The following is a 27,228-nucleotide window of genomic DNA, read 5'->3' as shown; positions in this document are numbered from 1 at the left end:
ACAATTTCAAGACACCTACCCAACCTTTACAAAAAATCTGAACAAATTAAACCCCCTCATGCACCTATTTTCTTAGTCTCATTTCTGTTCTCTGCTTGCAGCAAGCGCTGAAGGAATGCCTCTACTCCCCATTACCTCATCACTTATTAAAGATCCATGATGCATAAATCAAGCAATGCATGTTTTATGATGCATGAATAAATGATTAGCTATGAACAAGGATGCAATGCAGGATACAAGTGCTTTAATGGAAAGAAAGAAGGTGAGGGATCAGAAGGAACTGAGGAGGACAAAGAAGATATACAAAGAATAGGAGAATGAGAAAAGAGATGAGGAAAAAGCTGATGCTTTAAGAAACCCTGTATACTAAATTTATATCTCCAGCCTGCTAAAAACTGTTTGCAGAAGATGAAGCCTTGAGGTAAATCTCTGTTACTGCCAGTCTCACTATAAATAGATCCTGCGCCAGAAACAAAGGCATTTAAAATATATCAGTGGTAGATCTTGATTCAGCTATCCAGTGATCCTTGAGGCCAGCAATGCCCCACTCAAAAGTGAACATTTGTTAGCCACTAACCAGCTGATGAAACGAATGTTAGATAGGAAAATCCAATGTCAAAAGACTACTTTTTTTTTTTTTTTTTAACCAAACATAGGATTGTCCTTTAACCGGCCTGGCAGATGTAGAAACATATCTGAAATTCTGTTCTGTTCCAAGCTCTTCTCTGTAACAATGTTTGTGTTCCTGTTAGCTTTTAGCACTGGCCCTGAAAGTTTCTGAACTAGGCAGAAGGAGAAAGCATGAGATTTTCTCCAGAACGAAAATGGACCTTGTGCAACAGAGACTTTTTTCCCTATGGAAAAAAAAATATCTTCATTAAGATCAAATGATTGCTTTCCTCCTTAGGTGTTCTCATTGACTGCCTTCCCCAAAGCACTCTAGTTAATGTCTCTAGATTTCCTATCCTATTTTGGACGTCTGCCTTTTCCCCCTATATTACAAAAAAGGGTAGCCTAGAGGATTTTTTTATTTTTAGGGAGAACATATTTTATTTTGTTAATAAGTGTTCAATTTTACCCTTGCTTTCTTTTCTCTGAAGTTTTGCTCCAGAAGCCACAGACTGTAAATATATCTACCAGTGGCTGTGTGATGAACTCAGGAAATTGCTAAAAGTAGAACCCATTCAGAAAATTAAAAATAGATTTTTATAAAGAGCTCTTGAGGCTCTCTTTCCTCACCTTTTAAGGAGTGAACAGAGTGCATAATGATAAAAGCATTACTTTTTTTTTTTTTTTATCATCCTACCTCCCCTTGATGAGAGCACATAGGTCCCTTTTTTGACTGAGAACTGAATGGACTGCCTTGTCTTAGACTAAATACTTCACTATTCTTCTTGAGACAGCAGGGCTTGCTCCTGTAACTGTAATTATTCAATCCTATTAAGAAACCCAGGCATTATTTCAAAACCTTACAAGCCTGTGAGCAGAATTTCAAATGGAAACTTCATTTGAGATTGCAGGGCCTGAAAGCAATGTGGACGCTTTAGTACCTCTGGACTCTGAGTTTGCTTTATACTCGTACTAGGTAGAAAATGTGTACCATAAATTTCACAACCCTGTCTACTGCTTCCAAATTTCCATTGTCTCCACCCTTTTGCAGCATGAGCAAAAGTACCCTTGTTATTGTACAATTGTAGGTACTTTTTCTCTCATAGGCTGAAGACTAATTTCAACTATATATTTTACTTATGTACCTGCTTATTTCCCAGGTAAAAGGGTTAGAGAATTACTTCTCTTTGCATTACCTGTATAGTCCAGATAAACAAAGACAAAGGGAATGGGGACTTGTATACCGCCTTTTTGCTGCTTTGGCATTTCAAAGCTGACATTCAAAGCGGTGGGCATTGGAGGATTAAATGACTTGCCCAGGGTCTCAAGAGGGCAGCACTGGGATTTAATCTCACAACTTCAGGGTGGAGAGACAGCAGCTCAACCACTGAGCCACAGCCAAGGAGCTTCCTGTTTCACAGTTGCACAGAGCTGTATGGAGTCAGTTAGCCTTGTGGCAAACATAAAAATCCAGAATGCTGGCTCGCAAACACATTGACAACTTATAATATGACTACAGTGAAAATTATACTGAGCAATATAGTTAATGGGGCTGATATTCAAAGTGAATAACATAAATCATCACTTTGCTGGAATGTAGCAAATACACTAACTAGCTTACGCATGTGTGATCAGCCCTTATATAATAGATACATTTAGGCAAATTATTCGCTAACATCTTATTCTATAATGTGAGCACCTAAATGTAAATGCCATTTGTACACTCAGATTATAGAATACCAGCTCTAATGTGCATGAATGTTACAGATTTGCACATTAAGTGCGTGATTCTATAAAATGTATGCACCAGTTCTAGTGTGTGAATTTGAAAAGAAGGCATGGCCAGAGGAGGGACATGGGTGGAATATGGGCGGAATGTGGGTTCTCCTAAAATTTATATGCATTGTTACAGAATGTGCCTGATCTGAGTTCAGGCACAGGAATTTAGGCCTGGTTTTAGCTAGCCCAAATGGGTTTTCCTAAAAGTTGCGTGACGCATTGGTACTTAGTGCGATTCTATAAAAGGTACGTGCCACTCTAGTCAGTGCTGATTTTTTGGGGCACTATACGAGGGGCCGCTGAAAAATTCTTAGACCAGCCAAGAAGAAAATGATGTAGAGCCATGAAACTGACACGTTATTCCACACTTTTCTTGACACTTTTCGTTTCATTTCATATCATTGAAACAAAAAGTGTCAAGAAAGGTATGGAATAACTTGTAATTTTCTTGGCCCCACATCATTCTCTTGGTTGGGCCGAGAACTATTTCAGCGGCTCCTCGTATTGTGATGTCATAATGCTTCATTCCACCAATGCCTAAAAAACAAATTCATCGCTGATGTCACAATGGCTTGGGTTTCCCTACACTGGTGCCCATTTACTAGATACATTTGCCTCATTGAAATGAAGAGTCGAGAAAGTGTGGAATAACTTGTTAAGTTTCATGGCTCCACATCATTCTCTTCTTGGCTGGTCTAAGAATTTTTCAGCGGCCCCTCATATATAGAATCAGGCTCATAGTGCACAAATGCAAGGGGCATTCATGTGGGTAGAGCATGGATATCTTCCACAATTATACACACATTAAGGAACGGTGTCACGTACATGCTAAAGTTCTATATTTAAGTGTACACTTTTACACTGGCCGCAGATGTGGAGGGGCATAATCAAAAGGAACATCTAAGTCCGTTTTCGTCTAAGTTGCAAGTAGTCCAAAGTAAAAAAACAGCCTAGGACACATTTTCGAAAAATACAATTTTTTTTTCTTTTGAAAATCGTCTAATTATACGTCCTGCCGATCTGATCATTCAAGTTGCTAAATCGTCCATCTTTATACCACATTTTCATCCAACTTTTCATCCAAGTCAAAAACACCTAGAACAAGCCTGTGGGAACAGGATGTGGGAGGGGGTCTGCAAAGTGATTGACTGAACACCCAGACATGGAACCTAAATAGTGGGGTACTTTACAGGGCAATGCTGTGAACTTCACAAAAAGGGTGCCATATCTTCTCCTCGCTACAGCTCTGTTATAGGTTATGGTGAGCCCCCCAAACCACCTCCAGAATCCCCTAGACCCACTTATCTATCACCCTAATAGCCCTTATGGCTACAGGAGCCACTTATATGCCAGTAAAAAAGGGTTTTAGGGGTGTATAGGGGAGTGCACATGTTTAAGTATTAATGCAGTGATTACAGGGGCTTATGGGTATGGGTCCTCCTCTCCATGAGTCCCTAACCCACCCCCAAAACAGCTTAAGCCGCCTCTGTGCTGGACGACTAGGCTTTCCTATGTCAGGCTGCCAGGTGATGATGGTCTGGAGGCTGAATTTTAAAGGTGTGATTATGATTTTTATGGGGTTGGGGGGGGGGGGGTTGGTGATCAGTGGTGTAGTGTGTGGAGGTCTGTTTTATGTGTTTGCAGTGCTTATCTGGTGACTTTAGTTGGGTTTTTGTGACTTAGACCATGTTTTAAATGGTCTAAGTCACAACATCCAAGTTCCGTCGATCCTGGGCTGTATAACTTTCAGTTATACATGTTGTACGACTAAGTCTAAGCCAGGCCACGTCCCACCCAACTCCCGCCCTCGACACTCCTCCTGAAATGCCCCATTTAGCTTTGGTCATTCAGCAGTACTATGAAGGCCTAGGTCATTTAGAAATACATCCAAAACCCGTTTTATTATCGGCGCTTGAACATATTTGGACAATGTTCATTCAAGTGCCGACTTAGGCCTGTTTTTGGACGTTTTTCTCTTTCGATTATGAAACCCATAGCGTTAATTGGTGTGTAAATACTGACTTAATGCTAGTATTCTTTCTTTTCATTTTTAATTTATAAAAAATTGCAAAATAATACAATGAAGCAAATTATTTTATAGAAAAGCTCAAATTGTACGTAATATACTATATTAAAATATAATAAATACAATCTAAAGGATAAGTCTACTATGAGTTTAAACAAAAGTCCAATATGGAGAGATGGTGGATCAGAAAATTACAAAAGATAAAAAAAACAACAATTGGTAACAATAGTCAAAAGGAATTATAATGAAGTCAGTGGAATCCTTCAAATTTTACTCTCATATACCCCCTCCTTTACAAAGCCGCACTAGCGTGTTTAGTGCTGGCCGCAGAGGATGATCATAGGAATTCTATGAGAGTCGGAGCTGTTACTGCAGCAGTCGGCGGTAAAAACGTTGGCGCTGGTTTGTAAGGGAGGGGGAATAATACAATCAACAACAGGAGTCAGAGGAGGAGCAGGAAGCTTCTTTTCCGCCAAGAAACTAGTTAAATGAACAGGATCAAATGATATTTACGTGATGTACAGATTTATATTTCATACTACATTTGCATGGAAATGTCAAAAAAATACAATGCTCCAGGTATTAACAAAATAAATTGTTTTCTCTTTTTTTGTGTCTCTCTTGAGATATCATGAAGCACATTTATTTTCAAATCAAGAATTTCTTATCACGATGACGAGAAAACATTCTCAGGCACCACTCTTTGTCAGAGATTAAAGCAAGGCGCTGAAACTTACAGCCATGGCTGGCACTAAAAACCAAAAGGGGGGAAAAATGTTTGACAACTTTTAAACACTATTTTTGCTAATTATCATCCCGAATTTCAGTACAATTCAGCATTTTCATTAAATTATACTAGAGAAAACAAAAAGCCAGAATTTCTCACCCCTGTCCCCCTCACCCAGCATCTCTCTCACTCCTGTTCCCTCTCCCACCAGCCAGCATCTCTCACTATTTCACCCCTGTACCCCGTTGGCCAGCATCTTTCACTCTCTCCCCATTGTCCCCAATCCAGCATTCCTATCCACTACCTCTGTGACGCTGATTCCAGTTAATGACAACCTGCTGCTGGCTCTGCAAGCTTCCCTCTACTGCGGTCTTGCCATAAAAGAGGAAGTGACATCATCGAGTGTTGGACTGCAGTAGAAGGAGTCCTGCAGCAGAGCCAACGCCGGCTGCCCAAAGATGTTACAGGCAGCAATTCGGGCTGCAATGAGGGATTGCCGAGCTGACACCAAAATCTGTGTAGACCAGGGGTGTCCAACCTGTGGCCCAAGGGTCGCATGCAGCCCCGTGAAGTATTTTGTGCAGCTCCAGTCAAGGGCGATGCAGTGTTTTCCTCTGGTGCCCCTGGGGTGTTTACCGTCTTGCCAGCTCCCTCCTCTGTCTTGCTGTAACTTTTGTGCAGCCCCAGAAACATTTTTTTTGGCCAATGCGGCCCAGGGAAGCCAAAAGGTTGGACATCCCTGGCGTAGACCTTAGGTATTTGCCCCCCGCCAGCATCTTTTATATTCTCACCATTGTCCCCAATCCAGTATTCCTGTCCATTACCTCTGCGACAGCAATTCCAGTTAATGCAACCTTCTGCCAGCACTGCAAGCTTCCCTCTACCATTGTCCCGCTGAAGAAAGAAGTGACATCATTGAGGTTGGGACTGAGTAGAGGGAAGCCTGCAGAGTCCATGTAGCACCACTCACACTCAGATGGTAAACCACATGGCAATTCCAAAGCTAAGTTTATATCCTCGTACCCCTCCTCTCCCTCTTGAACTTCCTAGTAGTTCAGGATCGGAAGGCAGTCCTTTAGTAGCTTCTGATTATGAAACTTTACTTTAAGAATGACACAAAATTCTGTGGTGATGGGATTTTGATTTTTCCTGATGTAGCCAGACCTACCCAGTCTATGGACCACTTTTTTCCTTAAATTTCCCTGTGTTTGCTACATTTGCATAATAAGGATCATGGGGTCCTTTTACTAAAACGGTTGGCACATCTATGTTTTTTGGGACCCAACACAACTAGAAACATTTCTTCAGACTAATGAGAAATAAACTTTGATCTGTGTTTTTTTTAAATTTTACTTCAGATTAAGGGTATATTAGGTAGAGTGTGAGCCTACCAGGACAGATAGGGAAAAATGCTTGAGCACCTGAATGTAAACCACTTAGGTAATAAGTGGTATATAAATACTTAAATAAAAAATAATAATAATTAGGGGCTCATAATCGAAAGAGAAAAACGTCCAAAAACCGACCTAAGTCGGCACTTGGACGAACATTTCTCTGAAACATCCAAGCGCCGATAATAAAACCGGGTTTTGGACGTATTTAAAAACGATCTAGACCTTTATAGTGCCGCTCAATGTCCAAAGCTAAATGGGCGTTTTGGGAGGCGTGTCAAGGGCGGGAGTTGGGCGGGACGTGGGCCGGCTTAGACTTAGTCGTACAGCATGCATAACTGAAAGTTTAACAACAGAGCCTAGACGGAACTTGGACGTTGTGACTTAGACCGTGTAGGGAACTCCAGTCCTCCAGAGCCGTATTCCAGTCGGGTTTTCAGGATTTCCCCAATGAATATGCATGAGATCTATTTTCATGCACTGCTTTCAATGCATATTCCTGAAATCCTGAAAACCTGACTGGAATACCGGAGTTCCCTACCCCTGACCTAGATGAAATAGAACGTACTTTGCAGGAGGGTATTTATATGGGCTGAGTTTGGATGGAACATGGACAAGGTAGTTACCCACATGGTGGTCGATATCTAGTGCAATTTAACCGGCCAGGAAGGATCTCTTTCCAGCTAAATAGCTAAGTGGGAAATAGCTGCTGAATATTAGGGCTTAGCAACTAGTGGCTAGCCGGCTATGTCACATGACTGAGCTGGCTATCCGTGAATTTCAAAGTGCTGGCCAGCTACATTTTATTGTGAAATCGGGCCACGTAAATAGTTGGTCTATCTTTGGCTCCTATAAATTTATCTGGCCAGTGTTAAAAATCAACGTTGCAGGCTAAGTTTATAGTGGCCCAAAATAAACCAGATATTCAATGCCAGTCACTGAAAATAGCCCAGCACTGAATATCTGGGCTCATCGCCAACTGCAGGAGTTAGTTGGCCTCCCTTCCACAGTCTGAATATCAGCTCCGTATATCGGGGAGGGTGTGGCACGGTGGTTCGAGCCTGCAGTCTCAGCACCCTAAGGTTGTGGGTTCAAACTCATGCTGCTCCTTGTGACCCTGGGCAAGTTATTTAATTCCCTCCATTGCCCCAGGTACATTAGATAGATTGGGAGCCCATTAGTTCATACAGGGAAAAATGCTTGAGTAAATAAAATTCATGCAAACCATTCTGAGCTCCCTTGAGAGAACAGTATAAATAAATATAAAGTTATATAATTTATAATCATTCTTTAACAATCTAGGCATGAACCTTTATACCAATTCTGGACATGGTTTCAGTGATTAGGCTTAAAATATAGGTGTGTGCCTACTTTTCTTTATTGATTAAGTTCCAAGTAGGCACATTCTTGGTGAGTAAACATAAATGCTCTTTATAGAATTACCCTCTTAGGTCACCGCAGATACACCTATCGTATGTATGGGCTCCCAAATGCAAAAGGGATGCATGCAACTTACAGTACTATGCACAGGTGGAAATTCCTTACAAACACACTCTATGAGGGGCATTTTTGATGACATCTAACCCCCTTTTTTACTAAGGTGCTCTATGCATTTTAGCGTGTGCTAACCGCGAATGCGTCCATAAACTAACACGCACGTGATAGCGTTTAGCGCATGCTAATATTTAGCGAGTGCTAAAACGTTTATCGCACCTTTGTAAAAGGAGCCCTACGTCTGAGTTTGAACGTTTTGGGAAAGACGTCCAAAAATCCAGTAGAGAAAATGTCCATTTTCAAAACCACAATGCCTCTGTCTTTTTTATCTGAAAATGCCCTGTTAGACGTCTTGAACTAGCGAGATGTCTATCTTTTTTCTGAAAATGACCTGCTAGACTTGGCCTAGCGAGACAGCTACATTGGTTGGTCATTTTTACAAAATAGGTCATCCAGATGAAGCACGTCCAAAACAAGTCATTTGCATATAGAATGGGCCAGCATTTTTAATGGACTGGCCGTACAGACACACCAGCAGAACAGCGGGGCACCTTAGAGAGCACTGCTGTGAACTTCACATAAAGGATGCCAGGTATACAACTCACCATAATCCCCTTATAATGTATGGTGAGCTCTGCAAAACTCCCCCCAAGCCTACTATACCCACCTGTCTACCACCCCAATAGCCCTTATGGCTACAGGTTTCACCTATATGGCAGTACTGTAGGATTTTGCTGGGCTCACATTTTCTACAATAAATGTAATGGTTAGAATTGGATATGGGTCTGGGTCCTCCTGTCTATGGTTCACTATTCTGCCCGAAAACAGAAAAAGATTAACTAATAACAATTAGATCCCCAAAAAGTTAATCCAAAGAGCAATAATTATGATGATATTAGTCTGATCATTAAATCATATTTAATAGCGTGAAGGAAAAGATCTCAGAATTGCCACTCCTAAGATCATAATAATATCATCCAAAATGGAATTGTGGCGTGGATATCTTTCATTGATCATAAAAACCTTCACCTATATGTAGTGATTAGACTTAATTCATCAACATTATTATCATTGTGTTTAAACCACCCACATAATTATTATTTTTATTTTATCCTAAAAAATGAATAATTTTTTAGCTATTTAATATTAAGACTGTGCATATTGACATATATTAAGGCTATCCATATAACGTTAAAGGGGCTAGTGCATTAACTAACCTGTTGAACAGCTATATGAATGCCACTAAAGTGGCTAGTGCATAAACTGGCCTACTTGATTCAAAAGCTATGCAGTTGATTGTAAAAATGACATTAAAGTGGCTAGTGCATTAGCTTACTCACTGATTCCAAAGAACTTATGCATTTGAGCATGTTATAAAGCTGTAATAAATAGCAGCTATAACATTAAAGTGGCTAGTGCAATAACTGGCTCACTTATCTCAAAAAAGGTTGTGCAATCTAAGCAAACATTAAAGTGGCTAGTGCAAAAAACTGTGCAATTAAGCAGGTTTTGACTGTGCAAAATGGCGATTGTATGATATAATAATGTCTAACAGACCGAAGAAATAATCAGGCTGAAAGAACAGATATAAGCCATAAAAGGCACTTATCTTTTTTATAGTTCGATATAAGATGATCGAACGACTAAAACGGCATGATTGGGGATCTCACTATTCTGCCCACCAGGCTATTCCAAACACCTGCTTGTAGAAGGATTCCACATACCAGGTGCTGCTGTTATAAAGACAAGGTATGCACTTTTTCATTCAGATTTTTAGGGGAAGGGAGGGGATCAGTGACCACTGGGGGAGTGTGGGAGTCATGCCTTCATCCCTCCAATTGTCATCTGGTCAGTCTGGGCACCTTTTTGGCCCTTATTTGCTTTTAAAATAGGTTTAGATCTGAACATGTAAATGGTATCTTGGACATCTTGGTAAATGTTTGATTATGACTGTAAAACATCCTAGCTTGCTCTAAGCCCAAGTTTCAAGTTGACCACTTTTCATTTCCAAAGCGGTTTACAACATGACATATCTTTAAAAATGAAAAACAACAGAACTGTAGGAATTACAAACGCAGATACATAGGTAGACAAATCTCATAAACACACACAAGAGGGAAAAGGGAAGGGTTACATTGCTACAATAAAAAGGTGGTAGAGAAAGAAAAGACAAAAGGGCAAGCCGGGGATGTTTGGACACACTCCAAGCAAAAAGTCTAGCAAGAAGTCTAGAAAGTCGGTTTCAAAAATGACTACTTGGACGTCTTGTTCAGAAACTTAAGTGGGAATTAGTAGAATAGTGCTTATGAAGAATGTTGGCTTTCCATTCCACTGCATACAGATCTGTCAGATTTTTGCATCCCAAATGCATGATTCTGCACTTTTTAGCTATGAATATTAACTGCCAAGCAGGCAACTACTCCTCAAGTTTACAGAGATCAGTGGTGTCCACTGTGCTGTATACCCTAGAGCAGGGATGTCCAATCTGCGGCCCGAGGGCCACATGTGGCCTAGTGAAGTATTTTGTGTGGCTCCGGTCGAGGGTGATGCAGTGTTTTCCTCTGCTGCCCCCGGGTGTTTACCATCTTGCCGGCTCCCTCCTCTCTCTTGCTGCAGCGTTTGCGCATTTGTGTGGCCCCAGAAACATTTTTTTGCAGCCAATGCGGCCCAGGGAAGCCAAAAGGTTGGACACCCCTGCCCTAGAGTGTTCTTCAACCACCGGTCCGTGGACCGGTTCTAGTCCGCAGTCTAGCATGTGCATCAGGCCCGAAACAGTGTTCTTCAACCGCCGGTTTGCAGTGCAATCGATATGGCGTTATCTTTGGGCCAGTTTCCTCTTCCTCGCTGCCGCAGTTCACAAAGCCGGGGGCAGCGGCTCCTAAGCGCGTCCTGCGCCTGAAACGAAAGCATTCTCTCTGACATCACAACGTCAGAGGGAAGGCTTCCAGATGAGGCATGAGACACGCGAGGAGCCATTGCCGGCGGTTTTGTGCACTGTGTCAGTGAGGAAGAGGGAGCTGTCCTGAAGATAACGCCGAGGGCGGCATAAAACGGCGAGATGAGAGCAGGCCAGAAATTAAGCACAGCAAGGGAGGGAGACAACAAAGGTAGGGGGAATGATTTTATTTTTGAATTTAGTGATTGAATTGTGTCAATTTTGAGAATTTACATCTGCTGTCTGTATTTTGCACTGTTCAGGAAGAAATGCATTTGTTTCTTTTTCTCTGGGGTTGTATTGCATGCAGAGTCTTGCATCTTAGGGTTTGTTTGTATATATGAGTACTTTTAGTTTTTGATGCCGTATTTGCATAGGGGTTATCTGTGTTCTGGTAGGAATGAATGTTGAGAAGTATACATACAGTGTGCTTTGCGTAGTTTAATTTTGTGGTTAACCATTATGTGTTGTTAAGATTATATTGTGTGTGTGTGTATATGAAAAATGAATGGAAAAAATATTGTTACAGTTGGTACTATTATGGTGACGGGGTCTGGGGCAGAGATGGATGGGGTATGGCCTATGACTTAGCCCAGTGTTCTTCAACCGCTGGTCCGCAGACTGGTGCCGGTCCATAAAATAATTCTTTTATTTCTGCCGGTCCATAGGCGTAAAAAGGTTGAAGAACACTGCCCTAGAGTCTTCCGCAAAAAGGAAAACATTTCTATCTAACCTCTCCACAATCACCTCTCACAAAGATTTTGAACAGAACCTGCTCGAGACACATAAGGGTATGCACAGAAAACACGTTTTCATTTGTAGTTATGACATTTTCAGAACTTTTTTGCCAATATTTACACATTTTTGGATCATTTTAAAAACGAATGCACTTTTACGCATGTGAGGCTGGAAATGAATCGTACAGAAATGTTGCAGGTCGAAGGTTCCAGTATTTGGAATAAATTACTTATAGAATTGAGAACATTAACATCTATAATTCAGCTTAGGAAGTTATTGAAAGCTTTCTTTTATTGCCCAAGTGTTTGTAGATTAACATTAGCAGCAGTCTTATTATTTTTATGAGTTTTTGTAGTAAGGATTTTTTAAAAATATTATTCAATTTAATGATTTTTTTAATTGCATTATACAATATAGTATGTGATTTTTGTCTCATTATTATGTACGGTATGTTAATTTTTATGTCACCTTGTACTGTTGGATGGAGCTGTTTATAAATGTTTTAAATAAGTAAATAAATAAGTTTAATTAATGCAAATACCCACTCCCCCTTTTACAAAACCGCAAAAGCAGTTTTTAGCGCCGGCTGGCGTGCTGAATTCTCTGCACTGCTCCCGACGATCATAGCAATAGAAATTGAAGAAAAATTTCCACTAAGTGTTCTTCAGTTTCTCCTTTATCTTATATTTTAAAGTCAAAAGAGGGCACAACCTGAGGAGAGGTACACTTTTCAAGGCATAGCATCCCAACATTAGAGCCAAGTTTTTATTCCTGAGGAGCAGTCACTTTCCTGCCATGCCTCTCAGCTTTGTAGATTGAACTGCTGTTTATCTGAAGGGTTTTTTCCCAGTATTAGTGGGAAGAAAGCATTTTGTAGGATCAGTCATAATTTTAAAAATATATGGGAAAAAAAATCTGTTTTTTTCTTTATATAACCCCTTGTAGGAACAACATGAGGCAGCTCTACAATCCAAATATTAAGATGTTTAAGAAACTATCATATGCTTAAGAGCAACACTGAGAGAAATACTACACTATTCCTTGATACTGTATGTGCTTCCAAAGCTATACAGTACATACAGCATGTACATTTTAACGCTAGACTAAATCAGGGGCATAGCCAAACCCAGTATTTTGGAGGGATCCACAGTTAACTTGGATGAGTCCTTCCACACACACCCCGTTTCAGAGATATAAAAAAATAAAAGCTGTTTACACCCATTCAACATCTCTCCCCTCTCTCCTCTGCAGTGTACCTCCTGTCTCTTAAGCTTGTCCCTCTCCAATATACCTTAAATGCATCTCTGGTGCTTGCAACAACTCATTTTTACTGCAGGCACTGGACTTGATGGCTTTCCTCTGCCGCAGTCAGCCAGAGAGGAAACAGGAAGTGAAATCAGCAAGTGTGGGATGCGGCAGCAAAAATGAGTCACTGCAGGTACCTTGGATGCATATAAGATGGACAGGCTTGAGAGATAGGAGGGAAGATGCTGGGACACCACAGAGGAAAGAAGGGAGAGGGTAGTATAGTGCCACTGCTGGGTGGGCCTGGGCATACACAGGCCCACCTGAAGCTACACCACTAGACCAAATCAACTTGACATACATGTGTCTAGAAGACATTATTACCTGTCCCACATTTTGATGCTTAGCACATTCTGTGATATGTCCCTTCCATATGACCTCCCACTGACACCCTAATACATCCGGTAAATTCTACATATTCCTCCAGATGTTGTATAGGTTATTAAAATGTGGGTGTGGATCCCAGATGTACAGATAAACTAATAAGTCAATTAGACAGTAGCAATCAATTATGGAGCTAACAAGCACTTACTTGATGATTATTAGGAGTTACGTACGAATCTCTCCACACCCTATTCTATAACATTTCATAGTGTACAAATGCAAAAAGACGGACTGAGTCAGAGGCATTTCCAGAAATTAGACGCAATGTTATAGAATACCAGCATTTGCATCCTAATTGCCGTCAGTTGGACGCAAGCATTTTCACCAGCTTTTGGCAGGCTTAAGAGCTCAAGCCCAAAGTTAGGTGCAAAAAGTATGCTAAACCAATATCTTGTTAAGGGCACTCTGCGCAGAGAGTCCTTTACAGAATATTAGCTTAGCACAGATTTTAGTGGTGCCTAATCTTGGGCATTATTTGCTGAATCTGGCTCATTGTTCTGTATTGAGAGTCTCTTTTCCTCCAGGTGGTCAAACTAGAGCTGCCCAGAAGAAGCTAGGTGGCCATTTAACATTGGTTACTGTGAGGCCACATTGAAGAGGTGGGGGTGGCAATAGCATAAGTGTAGGTGGGCAGTTGGAGGTAGTTAGAAGATGGAATAGGGACGAAGGTGGCAACTAAGGTATGATGGAAGGTGATTGGAGGCTAGGGATGAGTGATGATTGGATGTGTAAAGAAGGAAAGAGGGGATGAACAGGGAGTGTAGAATTTGGCAGGCGGGAATGCAGTTGAGGGGAGGGAAGTTGAGGGAGGGAGATCGGGTGGGTGAGAGAGACCATTTCCAACCCAGGGTTCCATGTCTATTATTGGGGTGTTTACTTTGAGAGTAGGGGATGGGGGGGGGCGCAGCTGCTTGGATGGGGAAGGGGCCTGAAGATGTGTAGGACCTTCCAAGCTGGCTGTAATTTATATGGGGTGATATGACTGGTTGTTACTTGTGCTTGTGGGTGGCACCGCTACGAGTGGGCATATAATTTGACAAACCAGAAGTCACAACAGGACATGAAAGAAAAGTTATGTTACAAAGTTTCGATATCAAAGAGCTCCATTGAGTTGTCCTGCTGCTCTGTGGGAGTTTAAGAACTGTATGATTCAATAAATTCTGTTTACAGTTATGAGTGATGTGTTTAATGAAGTTGTAAAGGAATAAAGCTGCCGCCAAATATGTTGCCAACAGAAGATGTATGTAAGTGTAATTATTTAATAGAAGGTGAAGAAAGGTTGAATCAGTGATGGCTGAGGTTGAATCAGTGATGGCTGAGGTTGAATACCAATGTTAAGACATCTCCTTATCCTGAAATTTATTCTTACAATGTAATATTTCTGAAATGCCATGAAGGCATCGCTGTATAACTTATGATTAACCAGTTGGCAACTTGTGTTCTACTCATTTGCCAAACACATCGTCATGTATTAAGTGTAAAGCATAATGATACTGCACACATATTCCTTCCATATCACACACTACGAGTCTCTGGCATTACAAATTCTAGGCAAGTCCAACTGAAAATGCCACAAGCGACTCCATGCATAAAAATAAAAGCAGCTAGTGAGTGAGTGATAAATGTTTATTTACTTGAAATGAATGACCAAATTATTTAATTATGGCTCCGCTAGTCATGAGTGATTCTCGTCTCTACCCTATGAAAAATAAACACATAAACACAGGTAAATGGAAAGGGGATATTGAGCAATGTGATCTGTTCCATATGATCGCTCATCTGACTGCACTTTAACTTTAATTCATACATGATAATGTACACATTTCAATTTCTGCTGAAGCACTAGCCAGTAGGATTGTGCAAAAACTACAGGCTTGTCCAAGTTCTGTCCTCAAGGGCTGCAAACAAGCTAGGTGTTCCAAGATATCTCCAATGAATATGCATGAGAAAGATTTGCATGCTTACTACATCCATGGTATACAGATTTATATCATGCATATTCATTAGGGATATCCTGAAAAACTGGTCTGCTTACAGCCCTGAACTTGAACATGCCTGTACTATTACTTAAAGCAGTGCTTCCCAAGTTGGTCCTGAATACCCTTTTGCCAGTCAGGTTTGCAGGATATCCATAATGAATATGCATGAAAGAGATTTGCATATAATGGTGGCATTGTATGCAAATCAAGTTCATGAATATTCACTGCAAATATCCTGAAAACCTGACTGACAAGGGGGTACTCCAAGACTGACTTGGAAAACACTGATTTAAAATATACCAATGACTCAGTACAGTACATATGCCAATCTGTCCACTAGGGGCAGGAGAACGAAGTGAACTGCATCATGGCTGCTTGAATTGTATCAGCTCTCACTTGGACTTTTTATTATTTTGGTGTTGTGATCTGATTCAAACCCTGGTGCCATGAAACTTTTCTGCCCAGTTCTCATGTTTCTAAATTGTTTTAACTTAATGGGGTCAATGTGATATCCCAAAGCATTTCTCAAAAGTTAGTAGCCACCTTCATGTAATAAATTTGCTACGGATGTGAATTAACCCTGTAGCAAACTTTAATGTGAATATGGGCTATGAGGCAGTGGACAATTAGCATGGGCATGTGAGGCCATTTTTATTCACCTGTTTTCTCAAAATGGCAAACTAATTTTCCTCTTTCCATGTTTTTTCATTTCAGCAGCTCATTATTTATGAACTTGTATAACATTTTGCAGTTAATAGCCTATGGGCTCCTTTTATAAAGCCACGGTAGATGTTTCTACCATCGACAAGCGAAGTAAATGCTCCGACGCTCATAGGAATTCTACGGGCGTCGAAGCATTTACCTTGCCGGTCCACAGTAGAAAACTCCACTGCAGCTTTGTAAAAGCTAGCGTATGTATGAAAAAGTTCAGATTTTGAGTCATCATGTATGAAAATTTACTTACATGATGACTCAGAATCTGAACTTTTTAATAAAAGGAAGAAGTTTTATTTATGTATTGGGATTTATTAACTGCCTTTATGAAGAGATTCACCCAAGGCAGTGTACAGCCCCATTTTAGACAGGTCATAGAAGTTGAAATGGAAATGTACAGGTCAGTGTGTTTCACGTTTCACAAGTATTTTAGAAAAATAAGCTGCCAATGCAGAACCTCTTCTAAAATACAGGTGTAAGGGATGCTTATGCGCTGGGTGAATATAGCCAGTAAAATTAATGTAGCAAATAATGGTAAAAGGGTATGTGCCTGCACATATCTGTTTATCGTTGCAACTTTAGAACCTTAACCTGATGATATCACAGAAACCGGTTTCCCTTGCCAGGGAACAAAAACCACTGAAAGACTAAACTGCAAGCTCCCCAAATTCCTCCAGTGGACTATTGCTCAGTAACAGCTGCTTACCAAATCCTAAACGCACTTGGTAGCAGGTGCAACCCCTGACTTCGATCTTTTAGGGTAGGGGTAGGGAACTCATGCCTATTCATTGGAGAAATTCTGAAAACCCGACTGGAATACGGCTCTTGAGGACCGGAGTTCCCTACCCCTGTTTTAGGGCATCAACTTTGTGTATGTCTCAAACATGAATAGGACTCATAAAACGAGGACCCCAAAATTCAAGCCTGCCAAATCACCCTGGGTCAAGAGGGATTTATTCTTGTTTCTTTTGGATTGTTCTTTGCCTCTTTTGAATACTATTTAGTGGATTTTCACTGGACACTATTTAGGGAATTGAATAAATTGGTAATGGTCACCACCTCCATCTGTGCCCGTATTGAGGATTACATCAGGACGTCAATTTGAGATAAGTTTCTTTCTTTTTTTGACTTGCTTGGACTACCTTAGGGTTTGGTAAGCAGGTGGTGCTGTGATATGGCAGATGTAACCATTACCTCTTGGGATGGTGTATATCATTTACTGAGCACTTTTTATTTATGTAAATCATTTTTATGAGTATAGATCTTTTATATAATTTTTTGTTTTGGTCTCTTTGGAGCAGGGGTCTCAAAGTCCCTCCTTGAGGGCCACAATCCAGTCGGGTTTTCAGGATTTCCCCAATGAATATGCATGAAATCTATGTGCATGCACTGCTTTCAATGTATATTCATCAGGGAAATCCTGAAAACCTGACTGGATTGCAGCCCTCAAGGAGGGACTTTGAGATCCCTGCTTTGGAGGGATCTAGAGTAGCTTTTTTGTATGTTTTCCTGATATTTATGTATTTTTACAATTTAATATCCATAATAAAATAACAAAGAGACAAAAACACAAACAAAATCAAAGTAGGGAAGTGAGGGGGAAAAAAACCATGTATAATACCAATGTGCCTACATTTGCATGTTTCACGGCATTTTGCAGTTTTTCACTTTTTGCCACTTTTGCCAAAATAGATATTGACTATCAGAGGTACCCAGATAACTTTTGGCTCTGCGATAGCTCTGCCCCCACTCCCAGATAGCACCAGGATGGTTAATAAAGATTTTCAGGGCATTACCCCAGTGAGTGCCCCCATATCCAGACAGTGACCACTGCTACAGATAAATGCCACTGAATATCAAGCCTTTAACCTTTTCATATAGGCCCAAATTCTCTAACTGGTGCCACTGTTGGCAGTCGATCGCGTGTCAATCTCGCGACGGTGCTGGTTTGAGAATTGTGCCCACAGCAAAGGCCAGGGTTTCCCAGGCCCACATTTCTGGTGCCTACATTCGACGCCAAACTATGCAACATAGTAGACAACCGCACAACAGATGAAAGCACAGTGCCCGACAAAAGCTCAATGTCCGACAGTATGACGCAGGACATTGGTCAAAGACTTGGCAACTAAGTTTCAATGCCAAAAAATGCAAGGTCATGCACCTTGGCGGCAAAAATCCATGCAGGACTTACACCCTAAATGGTGAGATCTTAGCAAGGACTGTAGCAGAACGTGACTTGGGAGAGATCATTAGCGAAGACATGAAAACTGCCAATCAAGTGGAGAAAGCTTCATCCAGGGCTAGACAAATCATGGGCTGTATCCGTAGAAGTTTTGTCAGCCGTAAGCCCGAGGTCATAATGCCATTGTACAGATCCATGTGAGACCCCATCTGGAATACTGTGTACAATTCTGGAGGCTGCATTATCAAAAAGATGTGCAGAGAGTTGAGTCGGTTCAGCGAATGGTCACCAGGATGGTCTCAGGTCTCAAGGATCTCCCGTATGAGGAACGACTGGGTAAGTTGCAGCTGTACTCATTCGAGGAACGCAGAGAGAGGGGAGACATGATCGAGACGTTCAAATATGTCACAGGCCGTATCGAGGTGGAAGATGATCTCTTTTTCCTTAAAGGACCCACGGCAACAAGAGGGCATCCATTGAAAATCAGGGGTGGGAAATTTCATGGCGACACCAGAAAATATTTCTTCAACGAAAGGGTGGTTGATCGCTGGAATAATCTTCCACAACAGGTAATTGAGGCCAGTAGCGTGCCAGATTTTAAGAAAAGATGGGATTGGAACGTGGGATCTCTTCATGGAGGTAGTTAGGGGGTGGGCCATTAGTGTGGGCAGACCAGATGGGCCGTGGCCCTTTTCTGCCGTCATGTTCTATGTTTCTATGATGTGAATCGCACCTCCGAAGGTGCTTTATGCCACCTAATGCCACAGGTGTTAGCCACGTCCACAGTGGCATTAGGCACCATAAAGTACCTATGGAGGCTCAGTTCTGGTGCCGATTTTTTACGCCCTGGTAGGTGCCTTGAAAATCAGTGATTAAACTGAGTTTTTCACTGAGCTTAGGCATCCTACCGGTGCCTAACAAACCGGCGTTGTTTTTGAGAATCTGGGCCACATTGCCCTCAATGCGAGTCAGATCATGAATGAGTTCCACGTCCAACTTATTTTTTTTCTCCACTTGAAAGGAGGAAACCTCTAGGTAAGTTCTTTTCAGTGGTTTATTTCCATTTCCTGTCTTGCATCATCATCATCACTTGCCCTGTTTGTTCTGCTTGTCCTGTTTCAGTTACCACTCTAGGCAATAATGTGCATTCATGAGGGTGCATTTGATTTGTTTAGACATCATGGATTTACTAAGGGGAGATCCTGCCAATCCAACCTGATCAGCTTCTTTGACTGGGTAACGGGGAAGCTGGATATAGGGGAGTCCCTGGACATCGTGTACCTGGACTTTAGCAAAGCATTCGATAGCGTACCACACCGCAGGTTACTGAGCAAGATGAGTTCTATAGGATTAGGTGACACATTGACGAAATGGGTTGGGAGCTGGCTTGGAGGTAGGCTCCAAAGGGTGGTGGTGAACGGCACCCCCTCCGAAATGACGGAGGTGATTAGTGGAGTACCACAGGGCTCAGTCTTGGGCCCAATCCTATTCAACATCTTTATAAGAGACTTGGCAGAAGGGCTTCGAGGTAAAATAACATTATTCGCCGATGACGCCAAACTGAGTAATGTAGTGGGCAAATGCACAACAGACGAAGATTCAGTGCCCGACAACATGATGCACGACCTACTCCTACTGGAGCGATGGTCTAGGACATGGCAACTCAACTTCAATGCCAAAAAATGCAAAGTTATGCACCTGGGCAGCCAGAATCCATGCAAGTCTTATACCCTTAATGGCGAGATCCTAGCAAAAACGGTAGCAGAACGAGACTTGGGGGTAATCGTCAGTGAGGACATGAAGTCTGCCAATCAAGTGGAGCAGGCTTCGTCCAAGGCAAGACAAATCATGGGCTGCATACGAAGGGGTTTCGTCAGTCGTAAGGCGGAAGTCATTATGCCATTGTATAGATCCATGGTGAGGCCCCACCTGGAATACTGTGTGCAATTCTGGAGGCCACATTATCGCAAGGATGTGCTGAGACTGGAGTCGGTGCAAAGAATGGCCACCCGGATGGTCTCGGGACTCAAGGATCTACCATACGAAAAACGGCTTGACAAATTACAGCTATACTCGCTCGAGGAGCGCAGAGAGAGGGGGGACATGATCGAGACGTTCAAGTATCTTACGGGCCGCATCGAGGCGGAGGAAGATATCTTCTTTTTCAAGGGTCCCACGACAACAAGAGGGCATCCGTTGAAAATCAGGGGCGGGAAACTACGAGGTGACACCGGAAATTCTTTTTCACTGAAAGAGTGGTTGATCACTGGAATAGTCTTCCACTACAGGTGATTGAGGCCAGCAGCGTGCCTGATTTTAAGGCCAAATGGGATCGGCACATGGGATCTATTCACAGGGCAAAGGTAGGGGAGGGACATTAAGGTGGGCAGACTAGATGGGCCGTGGGCCCTTATCTGCCGTCTATTTCTATGTTCTATGTTTCTATGTTTCTATCTAAAAACTTCAAGTGAGTGTAAATACAAAACCTTTCTGGATAGAACTTTTATGTACCAAGCAAACAAACAACAACACTGGTTAGACAACTATATCAATGGAGCAAGACTGACCTATGACGTCTTTAGAAAAGCCATAAAAACTGCCTTATTCGACAGAAATATCACCTAAAAAGTACCTACACCAAACACTAAATATGTCCTCTCCTGCATATAAATCTGAAACATCTGAAACTTCTAACATTTGCTAACAATCTATATATTGTATTTCGCTGCCTTCTAAGCTTCTGTATGCTGTAATTCTCTGACTTCTGCATATTGTAACTCGCTGACTGTCCAGTTCTCTTCAATGTGAACCGTCTAGAAGTCTCACGACTATGGCGTTATAGAAGAATAAAGTTATTATTATTAAATCACTTAGATGTGTGTATATCTATAAATTAATGCACATATAGGGCTGGATTCAGTAAATAGCGCTTAAAATTTGGTACTAAAATAAAAATTGGCACTGAGCGCAATTCTATAAAGGGCATGTGCTCTTTGTAAAATCGTACTTAGCACCGATTCCTGGCCTAATTTTAGGCACCAGATATGCACCAAAGTTAGGCACGTCCGCAGCAAATAATTTCCATGTGCAACTTTTTTGGAACACCCTGACACATCCAAAGCCTTGCCCCATTTTGAGTTACAAACTAGCAGAGGTAGATGCCATGCCTTATAGAATAGAGTGAAGCCAGTTGCACAAGCAAATTGTAATGAGTGTTAATTAACATAAATAATTGCTTTTAGGTTCATTAATTAATTTGCATGTATATCTTGGGCACACGTATAAATCTGGGTGCACATTTCTGGGTACCATAAGTAGAATCCAGGGGATAATCAATAGCGCATCTTTTTAAGTTCTCTCATGCATGCAATACAAGATTTAAAAAATCTGAATAGGTCAATCATGACAAACACCTGGAATTTGTTTTAAACAAGCACAAACCAAGCTTCTTTTCTGCCGTGCAGAGCCTTACTGGGTATGCTGTAAAACTGTAACCTTGCCATTTCCATAAATTCATTTTCAGGTTTCTCTTTTCTGGCTTCAGATTATCTACACTCATGATCATAAGCAAGTGCCAACTGTGAGCAGGTGGGGCATGAATAAGAGAGATGGAGCAGAAGGGAGAGGAGATGTGAAATATATTAGGGAAAGAGATTAAAAGAGAAACAGAAAAAAATGATGAGAGAAAAAAAGATATAGCAAAACCTTAAAATCATCCTCGATCAGCCCTTTGTAGGTTTCAAGTTAATTTTCATTTAATTTGTAGACTTTATTTTTATCAGGCTTTTTAGGGCAGCCTTTTAAGAGAATTCAATCAAATTGTTATTAAATGGAAATACATTTATTTAAATGTATAAATCAATCTTCTTCCAGGAACTCAGGGAAATGTACCAGAATAAAATAGATAATATAAAAGCATGTAAACATAAAAATACAGTAATGAACAACACAGAACTGGAAGGAATGATCAAATTATATAATAAACAGTATAAATAAAACAATATCATAAACAATCCCCCCCTTTTATAAAACTGCAATAGCAGTTTTTAGCACAGGCTGGTGCACTGAATGCTCTGTGCAGCTCCCGATGCTCATAAGAACTCTAGAGTGTCGGGAGCAGCGCAAAGCATTCAGCGCGCCAGCCTGCGCTAAAAACCTCTATTACTGTTTTGTAAAAGGGGGATAATATTTGGAAAAGCTGATAACGTAGTCAGGAAAGCAAAGATGCAACTGGAAGAAAAAAAGGCAATAAGGTAAAATGGGGGGGGGGGGAAGGGGGAGTAGGCACAAAGACACTAAAAAAAAAAAAGGATCCAACAGATCTGCAGTGGAGAACGATAAACCAAGGACAAAGAAATGCAGACAGGTGTACAAGATGTAGGCAAAATTTATTACGAACAAATAAGCAAAATGTTGAGTACAAATAAACCACTTGTAGTAGCAATATGGGACCCGACACGGTTGGTGTTTCGAGCAACGCTGTCTTCCTCAGGGGGATCCCATAAAAAGGTGGTATCAAATAAACGCAACAGATATGCCTGATCTGTATACAGAAAGTAAACTGACCTCACTTAAAACCTGTCTATGGAGATTGATCAAAAATTTGGAAGTTGCTCAGAGATGTGAAACTCTTCAGGGAAGGTATATATCTCCCCAGTATGGGTACAGAGTTTACCTTCCAGTCATTGCAGCTTTTTCAATAATGATCACGCTCCAAGCCAGGGAAATTTAAAGAATATATCACAGTCTTTTAAAACTACTTCAAAAATGATGGCATTCTTTGTTTGTATGTTTCATGAAAGCAAACATCACTTAAAATAGGTGACTTTTAATGCTATTACTTAGCTTTATGAAAAGTTTGGGGTCCCAACGTGGCCCCGTTTCATTTTTCTTCTTCAGGAGACCCAATTGTAAAAGTACTGAGAGTCCTTTAAAGCTTTAAATAACCATTTTGAATTGGTGATGTAAACACACCACTGCTGGAAACAGCTACCAATATGGGAGGTTTCAACTGCCAGGTTTTAAGTGAGGTCAATTTACTTTTTGATACAAGCACTTTCTGACTTCCTTCTGTTTTCAATCGGAAGTTTCCCTGCAATTTCTTAATGATCTGTATACAGTGCAGAGCACAAACGGAATGTGCTGCTGAAGAAATCTAAGGCAGCAGAGGGAGTAGGCACAAGACGTTTTTAAAAAAAAATATGTTAGGGCCCCTTTTACAAAGCCACATAAAAGATGCTACCACGGTACTTTCACAGGAGCCCACTGGAATTGAATGGGCTTTGGTGCATTTACCACAGCAGCATTGCTATTACAGCTTTGTAAAAGGGGCCCTTAGTGATAGAAGGATATGCAAAAGTAGCATTGTGAGACTCAAGGGTGATGGGGAGGAATATGTAGAAGCCGTTAAGATAATAATAACAGTCAGCTTATATACCGCAAAGCCGTGAAGTTCTATGCGGTTTACAAAAGGTTAGAATACATAATTAGGAAGAAGTTAGATGCCCAAATAGTTAGAAATAAAGTTTTAAGGTCTGAACGGTTTACTAAATTTGCAGTTTCGGTGTAAATTCAAATTAATTACCCAAATATTTAGTAAACAAATATGTCTTTAAGTGCCTCCTAAATACCACATTGGAGCCTGAAGAAATGACCAAATGTTATAAATCCCTGTCCCATAATGCTGCCTGATACAGCAGAAGGTGTTGATGATTTCTTTTAAGTTTACAACCTTTAACAGGCATGAAGACAAAATTTAAATGCGAGCTTCTCCTGTGTAAATTAGTTGCGAAGAAAAAGAGATCGATTAAATATGTAGGGACCGAACAGAACCTTAAAACAAAAACAACCAAACTTGAACTTCACACTCGCCTCCGTCGGCAACCAGTGCAACCTCCTGGAAAAAGGCGTTATATGGTCATACTTCCTCAGCCCCAAAATCAGTCTAATCGCTACATTTTGAACCAAACGGAGTCATTGCATATTTCTCTGAGATATTGCCAAAGAGGCAATATTGCAGTAATCAAGTTGACTGCATATAAGGGACTGTATCAAGATTCTAAATCAGTGTTTTTCAACCTTTTTACACCTATGGACCGGCAGAAATAAAAGAATTATTCTGTGGACCGGCATCGGTCCGTGGACCGGCGGTTGAAGAACACGGGGCTAAGTCGTGGGCCAGACCCCGCCCATCTCTACCCAATCTCCACCCCAGACCCCGCCCCCATAATAGTACTAATTTCACCTTTCACGTCCCGTGCCTCATTTGGAAGCCTTCCCTCTGACGTTGCGACATCAGAGAGAAGGCTTCCGGTTCAGGCACAGGATGCCCGTAGGAGCCACTGCCCGTGGCTATGTACACTGAATCAGTTAGGAGGAGGGAGCTGGTTCGAAGATAACGCCACATCAATCGCACCGGCGGTTGAAGAACACTGTTTTGGGTCTGATGCACGTGCTGGCCCTGTGGACCGGCGGGAAATTTCTGTGGACCGGCACTGGTCCATGGACCTGTGGTTGAAGAACACTGTTCTAAATGATGAAACGTCAAAAATAAGCCTATTTCTATTCTTTGTTTACAGATGCATGTGTTTGATACCTCCAGATAATACACAGCACAAAGTCTGTGGCATGGACACAACACGGTCTGTGTTTTGATATTTGACAACCTTCTGGGTGGTCTGTTTTCACTGGTTTTCACTGTGCTGGCTGCATTCCGACCAATTCACACAGTATTTTGGATGCAATTTAGCATTTTTATCTTTGGTGGCTCACCCAGAACGGACCCCAGAAGAAGGTTGTCAAATACTGAAACACGGACCATGTCAGGTTCATGCCACAGACTTTTTCCTGTGTATTATCTGGATGTATTAAGCACATACATCACTTTTATTTGTGAAGATTTTTAACTTTGAACAATAAACTGGTTATTGAGATCATCATTTCTACAGTTCTTCTTTGCTTTCGGTTATCTTCTTACTGTGGAACTATGTGGTGACCCCTTCTTGGTTTCCTTTAGAAAAATTTACTTGCCTGTATGAAATAAATGTACAGGAACAAACAAAACGAACTGCAGATGTGTACAAGATGCAGGCAAAATTTATTGTGACAAATATGAATATATATATAAAAACCTTTTTACCAAACAAGGGACCCAACACGGTCCGTGTTTCAGACAAACCTTCGTCAGGGGTCCGTGGTAAAAAAGGATTGAGAAATATGCCACAAAAAATGTAGGATAAACTATCATAAACCAAAATATCTGATGGCATATTTCTCAATCCTTTTTTACCACGGACCCCTGACGAAGATTTGACCGAAAAAGGGACCGTGTTGGGTCCCTTGTTTGGTAAAAAGGTTTTTATGTATATATTCATATTTGTCACAATAAATTTCGCCTGCATCTTGTACACATCTGCAGTTCGTTTTGTTTGTTCCTGGTTGGTGTTTTCTCTGCAGATAAGGTTGGACCCCTCCTCCTTTTTTGTATAAATGTACAGGATGGAATGGAAAGGAATCTCTGGAATGAGGGGACACAGGATGAAGGTAAAAGGTGAGAGACTCTGGAGTAATCTAAGGAAATACTTTGTTATGGGAAAAGTGGTAGATGCATGGAATGGCCCCTTGGTAGAGGTGGGGACCTAGATATTACACCTTCTAGGTTAGTGAATAAATAAATGAGGAAGCCTCAGCCCCACCACTCTACCGCTGTAGCTTTTCTAACTACGGGAAGAATTACGTGGTGCCATTCATCATTGGCTGTTCCGCATTCTTATGTTCTTCTGTGTGAATAATTTTTATATACGTTTTTTTATATTTTTATACATAAACTTAAATATTTTATATAACTCTTTTAAAATTTATATGCACTTATCTTTGCATCCGCCAAAACTTGGGAGTCAGACCCGACATGTTTTGCGTTGTTACACTTTATCAAGGGTCTCCCAAGATGTCAAAGTAGACAATTTTAGCAAAAAAAAATTAAACCTCGACATCCAGCGTTTTGAAAATAGATGTTTCTCCACCTCCGATTTTAGACATCTTGCGGGAAACAGCCAAGTCTGACTTAGACATCCTTTTCAAAAATGACCCTCCATGTAACAAAATTTTATTTATTTTATTTTGGGGTAATAATTGTTCTTTCTTAATTGCCTATACAAAATAGTATAGAACATGGCTATCATTCCCCTCAACCTTTGATTTTGTGACCAGAACACTGATATTTTGAAATTTACCTTTTTTTGCAGAACATTCCAGGTTGATTTCAAACTGAGTAAACTTAGAAACCCTTGTACTAAGTCGCAAACATCCGGCAGATGCATTTTGCTATGCATGTGACCGATTTATCAAGACAAGAAAGAAAAGTACTCCATAGAAGCATCTGCTAAGATGTGCAATGCCTTCAAGGGGATCAAGCCAATCTTTGTGCATCTCACTTCACATGCAAGCACTGCCAAACATCTCTAGAAGGTAAGACAATTTTGTTTCTCACTAGGATTTCGGACCTTTCTGCTATAAAATTTCTTAGAATATTTAACTTTTTAAAATATTCAAATTTTAAAATTTTCAATATTATTTAAAAATATATCATATTTGAAATATGTTGTGAGAATCTCGTACACATTAGTATACATTAGTCATAGGTGAAATAAATTTCATTTTATTCTTTTACAGGATGGTACAGAAGGGAAAAGAGAGCCATGAAGTTTTCTATCCCAAGAATTTGGTGAGAATCCACTGACCACTCAAGCAACTGCTACTTCTGCATGGTGGACCCTTCCAGACATCAAATTGGCAAGAATGCATCTGCAATCACATATCCAAACATTCCTTCATTCATCACCCTGGTGCCACATTGCCCTGAGCTCCCCTTATTCACTTTCCCAGAGAAAAAAAACAGCTGTTTTCAGAAGGCAGGACTGGCTATAGCAGACAGAGTTCTCTGTGGGGGAAACATCATCAAATGGGA

The 27,228-nt window shown here is 40.9% G+C and overlaps 1 protein-coding gene and 1 long non-coding RNA gene across 2 annotated transcripts in view; one reads left to right on the top strand and one right to left on the bottom strand.

The window, feature by feature from the left end:
• Positions 1-27,228, bottom strand: part of LOC117361469 (gamma-aminobutyric acid receptor subunit beta-4) — an 87,119-nt gene that overhangs the window by 24,025 nt on the left and 35,866 nt on the right. The window lies entirely within an intron of this gene.
• LOC117361470 lies at positions 298-26,706 on the top strand. The gene is made up of 3 exons (XR_004539664.1): positions 298-421; positions 9,647-9,775; positions 26,507-26,706. It is a non-coding gene; the product is annotated as an uncharacterized LOC117361470 (long non-coding RNA).

This window comes from Geotrypetes seraphini, chromosome 5 (genome assembly GCF_902459505.1).
Source record: "Geotrypetes seraphini chromosome 5, aGeoSer1.1, whole genome shotgun sequence".
In the NCBI taxonomy this organism is placed as follows: Eukaryota; Metazoa; Chordata; class Amphibia; order Gymnophiona; family Dermophiidae; genus Geotrypetes; species Geotrypetes seraphini.
This window is presented reverse-complemented; position numbering and strand designations above follow the sequence as displayed.